Here is a 6,000-nt window from a genome sequence, read left to right as displayed (position 1 = left end):
AAGTGCAGCTGGGCTACATTGTAGAGGCAGCTGGAAAACATTGCCTCCTTGTGAGTTTGGCAAATAACTCCTGCCAGGAGGCATCATAGACTTTGTGGGCTGCCCTCAAATCCTGGGAGGCACACCAAGATGTTAGGTCTATAGGGGAAGGAGCAATTCACAGCCTGCCAAGTCCAACTGGGCTCCTGTCCTTGAATAATTAGAACTGAACTAGAACTGAATTGGGGGAGTGATCCCCTCTGGAAGCTCTTCCTGGCCTTTGGAGAAAGTGAATGGCATATTCATAAATAATGATCATGGAAAAACTATTGAGGCATGGAGCTGGTCAATCTGAGAAGCACTGTGGTATGGTACAGCAAGATTCTCTAACTTTTAATCTCTGGGCCCATTTATAACCTTAATTAAAAAATATTGAGGGCCCCCTAGAGAGCTATTGTAAATTTGGGCTATATGTTTTTATATTTACCATATTAGAAATTAAAATGTATTAGTATTATTATTTAAAGGTTTTGACCCCCTGGATCTTCTGAAAGCCTCTTAGAGATCTGTAATTGTCCTCATTCCTTCCTTTGATGACTACTGGTGCAATGGTTAGAGTGCAGGACTCGGAGCTGAGGAGATGTGGGTCCAAATCTCATTTTAGTTATTTATTGGCTATGTGACCCCAAGCAAATCTTGTAACCTCTCTGAGCCTCATTTCCTCATCTGAAAAATGAGGGAGGTTGGACTTAATGATCTCAAAGGTACTTTCAGTTCTCAATCTATGATTCTAAGTAAAGATTCCTTTGGATCAAATAAACAAAGGAATTTTATAGATCTCTTCTGTGCTGTTCCTACCAGTTCTGCAAGGCATCAATGAATCTCAGTCAGAAAGGGACCTAGACATTATCTGATATGAATTGGGCTTCAGGAGGAAGGTCCTCATCAACAGCTCAGAAAGCCATACAGCTTCTGTTTGAAGACCAGTCATTCAACAGACCCTTACTAAATGCCAACTTTGTGCCTAATCAACACTGAGAAAGAACCAACTAGCTTCCCTTAGCTATTAGGTAACTAATTCTTAGAAAGATTTTTTTTTCTTCTGTTTTAGCTAAAAGTCTACCCTGAAGTCACAACATCTTGTTCCACAAGTTCCCTTGGGGGGGGGGGGGAAACAGGTCTAATCTCTCTTCTACATTGTAGCACTTAAATACTTGAAAAACTGCTATTATGTCCTCTCTCACTCAGGGTAAACATGCTAAATTCTTTCAAGCAATCCTCATGCGGTATAAGGCCAATGCAATATTCACAGTACCCAGAGCAGCTATGAATGTGCTGGTGTAGTTGTGAATCACAAAGTAAAACAGACTCTCCACATGGAAGACAGAATCAAAACATTTATTCAAATACCAGAAAGCTGAATCCCCAAACCAGAAAGTCAAATCCATTATAATAACCAAGAAGCTGGGGCAGCTAGGTGGTGCAGGGAATAGAGCACTGGTCCTGGAGTCAGGAGGACCTGAGTTCAAATTGGGCCTCAGACACTTAACACAAAAACTAGCCACTTAACCCCAATTGCCCTGCCTTCCCTCCCTTCAAAAAGAAAAAAAAAAGTTATTACACATAACCAATGCAGCAAACACCAACATTCCCAACACTTCCCTCCATCAGGCCTTCAAAACAAAACAGGCCCCCTTAAGCAAAAATGCCCCTCTCTCACTTATGCTAGCTGCTCAGTCTCCCTGATTTTTGCTCCCAGCTGTTCTGTCTCTCCCTCCTTGTTCCTTCCTGTTCCACCCTTCCTGTTCTACCCTTTTAGCAAGCTCCTCCCCCCATGGGCTCCATGTGATTACATATGAGCTATTAAAGGACAGGAAAGATCTTCAAATTCCCATTACCATTTGTAATAGTAATGGCATTTAAAGATTCCCCTATATTGGCTTGGTTTTTGGTTTGATTGTGTTAAAACCCAGGAGCTGCCAAGGACTGAGGAGACATGACTGTTTTGCTGGTACTTTGTCTGTCTGTTTTGATGTTGTTTTGCCAGATTTGTCCACTGGTGAAAGACAGTCCTGTTGTTGAAGAAGTCCTGGAACCTGGGGGCAGGTCTCAAAAGTCCAGGGCAATTCAAAGTGGCCCTCAGCAATCCTCTCAATCTCTCTCTGCCTCCAAAGGTGCTGCTTCCAAAGAGTTCTTCTGCCTCTCTCCTGTGTCTCTCCAAATCTACGTCACCAGCTCCTCCCAGTTCAGGACTTTCTTTTCACGTCAACAAGTCCATCCCACAGGTGGGATTAACAAGCTCTGGGTTTTAACACAATCAAACCAAAAACCAAGCCAATACAGGGGAATCTTTAAATGCCATTACTATTACACCATTACATTCGGTATGGTTTCCAAGCTTCTTCCTATCTTAGCTGCTATCCAGAGATATACTACAGTTGGTCAATATCTTTCCAAAATATGATACATAGAAGTGAATTCCTGAAGTGTTCTAACAAAGAGTACAGTAGGGCTTTCACCTCCTCAATCTGGTCAATGGACTGAGACCAGACATAATTTTATTGCATTGGGTTACTTCTGATGTTCAAATTTTCTCTGCCAATGGTCATCTCAACCAGCTCTGCAACTTATCATTTGGAGTTGTCTGGTACACAGAGAGGTTAAATGAATTGCCCATGGTCAAGCAAGGCAGTCATCAAATCAGAGAGGAGACTTGAGCCCAGATCTTCCAGACATCAAGGTCAGCTTCATTATCTCCTACAGCACTGCTTTTCATGGAATTCTAGACACTTTTTCCCTATTAATACAGCTTAAGGCAGCCTTAGCTTTCTAAGACATGTCATATTGTTGATTTATGTTGAATTTAAAGTACAAAAACAAAACACTTTGAAAAAATTATCTAGTCAGAATTCTTATATTTGTGCAGTTGACTTTTTTAACCCAATTGTAGTACTGTACATTTATTTTGTTTTTCATTTTTTGGGATTTATTTTGGATTTCGTTTTATTAGTGTCAAAAATCTTTTTGGATTCTGACTCTATTTTCTAATATATCCACCTCTTCACCTCATTCATTGTTGTCCTTCACAATAGCAGAGAATCAAAATGGAATGACAATGTCAGGGTCATTGTACAGTGTGTCCAACTGGTTGATCAGAAAAGTCAACATGGTGTCTGTTGCCCAACAATTCCAGGAGAAATGCCAGGAATAGAACAGAAGTCTGTACACATTTGTCGACCTAACCAAGACTTTTGATACTGTCAGTTGTAAAGGCTTGTAGAAGATCATGACAAAATTTGATTGCCCGGAGAAAATGGTCAGTATTGTATACCAATTTAATGACAATATATTTGTACCAGTTCCTAATTATGGACAATATGCTCAAGCTTTGCCACAAGGATGTGTGCTTGCTCTCATGCTTTTTAGCATGATGTTTTCAGTGATGTCAGATGCCGTCAATGAGGAGGAAAACAGTATTAAGTTCAGCTGTTGCATTGATGGTAAATTATTTAAATTGAAAAGGCTACAAGTTGGGGTGGCCAGGTAGCACAGTGAGTAAGAGCACAGGCTCCAGTGTTGGGATGACCTGGGGATCAAATCTGGGCTCAGATACTTAGTACCACACCCAGAAATAACTGGCTGTGTAACCTTGAGCAAGTTACTTAACCCGGATTGCTTAAAAAAAAAAAAAAAGAAAAGGCTATAAGCCAAGATTAAAGTTGACAGAGAGTTGGTACATGGCTTTTTGTTTGCAGATGATTGTGAATTCAATGCAGACTCTGAAGCTGAGATGCAACAGAGTCTAGCCAATGGTGAGGTTCCTTAAGAGTCTACCTAATACGGCAAATCTTTAATAAACTTTGTTTTACTTTGGCTGAAAGAAGACATGGGCACAATTCATTCAGCCAGGACTTGGCATGTTGGTATTTTGGGGTCCCGAGCACCCCTAAATCTCAACATACCCCAGTCATGAAAAATAGCAAATTTCCACTCCCTTCTTCCTTTCTTTTTCTTTTTTTGGAGGGGTAGGGCAGGGCAATTGGGGTTAAGTGACTTTCCCAAGGTCACATGACTAGTAAATGTTAAGTGTCTGAGGTCAGATTTGAACTCAGGTCCTCCTGACTCCAGGGCTGGTGCTCTACTCACTGAGCCCTTCTTCTTTTTGTCTATGCTAATATATTCCATTTACATTCTCTTCCTTTCCCCTCTTCTAACCCTCATAGCACAACTAATTTTTATTTAACTTCTTTCTTACCCTTTGAAAACATTAAGTGGTCAAGGAACAATCAATTTCCAGGTCCTTCCAACAGATCAAATAAATGTTTTTGTTTGGTTTTCTCTGGACTCATGTTTGTTTTTCAAAATTCCTAATCAGCTCTGGTCTTTTCATCAGAAATGCTTGAAAGTCCAAGGTCCCTTCCACCTTTATTAGCATATACCCAGCATTGTTAAGTTATTCTTGTCTGTAAGTATATCTCTTTTACCCTTTTTAATATTGTATTACAATATCTCCTCATTTATGGTAGCGGTTGCCACAGCTTTGGGGGATCCTGATTGTAAGAGGAGATATTATGGTTTACTCCCACAAAAGTTATTGGAAGGTAATCAATAGCTGTGGGGAAGCCTGCTTATATTATTTTACTAATATCATGGCCATCCTGGCCATTGGAACTGGAAAGGTGGGGATGTGACAAACATCGAAGAACTTAGAGTTCAATCCCCAGTCACAAGTATCCTCACTAGCATGCCTACATAATCTGCATTAAGAGGGAATTTAGGGAAATAAAGTGAGGAATTTAAACTAATCCTAACTCTACCAGGAATGATAGTACCGTATAACCTCAGTCCTCTGTCTTTATCAGTTTGAGTGTTCTCTTAGTGAGTATCACACCTGCTACCTCACTGGAAGCGTAATAAACCTTTCTCTGCACACTCTGTTTCTGAGTTCTCTCAGTGAGAAGGGGTTTTCATTTTAAGGGGCATATCACATGGATCTTCCTAAGGGCCCCCAGGGAAGCAGTGGGCATCAGATGCTCATCCTGGCTAACTCCCTGACCCTGCCTGGGAAGTCCTGTGATCTCCATAATCGTGTTTCTCACACTGATTATGTTACTAAGATTCTGGGTTCCTGCACTGACCTGCAGACTTGAGCCTAATTTGTTTTGCAGTTGCATGCCTTGTTAAATAGATATTTGTCTGAATGAGTCTCAGAATTTTTATTTCTCTGTAAAGATTATGTCAATCTGGGACCCTGAAATAGCAACACGAAGGTCCTGCCTGAATGAATTTGACCCAACCCTTCTTTCAGCCAAATACAAGGTTTATTTAAACACCAATAGAGGGTAGGCAAGATTCTAAAAATTCGCCGTATTAGACAGACTTAAGGAATATGAGCATTGGTGATGTTTGTATTGACAAGTGGCCAGACTGAATCTGAGAACATTAATGGAGGCAAGATGGATCTTTTTTTTTTTTTTTTAAAGCAGTTGGGGTTAAGTAACTTGCTCAAGGTTACACGGCCAGTTATTTCGAGTGTGGTGCTAAGTATCGAAGCCCAGATTTGATCCCCCAGGCCATCCCAACACTGGGGCCAGTGTTCTTACTTGCTGAGCCACCTGGCTGCCCCCAAGATGGATCTTATATACAGAATGTAGGAGCAGAGAATGGGCCTAGATGGAAGTAAGGAGTGACCATCTAGGACAGGGCCAAGTGCAGACAATGAAAGGGCAATTAATTAACTGGGAAGGTCCAATTGCCCCAGGTGAACATCAGGGACCTGGGCCATGGGAAATCAGAACTTTTTGAGATCCAGATCCCAAAGACAGTCCTTTCCTTTTAGGGGTTCAGATCTCATCCCTATCATTAGGATCACAAAACCTTAATTGTACAACCTCACCTAATCTGATAAGATTTCTTTTTTTTAATTTGTTCTTTATTTTGAACATTATTTTCATTTCAAATTTTGAATTTCAGATTCTCTCCCCCCAATTCCCTCCCCCACCCACTGAGAAGGAAAGTGGT

The sequence above is a fragment of the Petaurus breviceps genome, unplaced genomic scaffold (genome assembly GCF_028583685.1).
Source record: "Petaurus breviceps papuanus isolate PSGF00001 unplaced genomic scaffold, PetGlider_PUasm1.0 126, whole genome shotgun sequence".
In the NCBI taxonomy this organism is placed as follows: Eukaryota; Metazoa; Chordata; class Mammalia; order Diprotodontia; family Petauridae; genus Petaurus; species Petaurus breviceps.
This window is presented reverse-complemented; position numbering follows the sequence as displayed.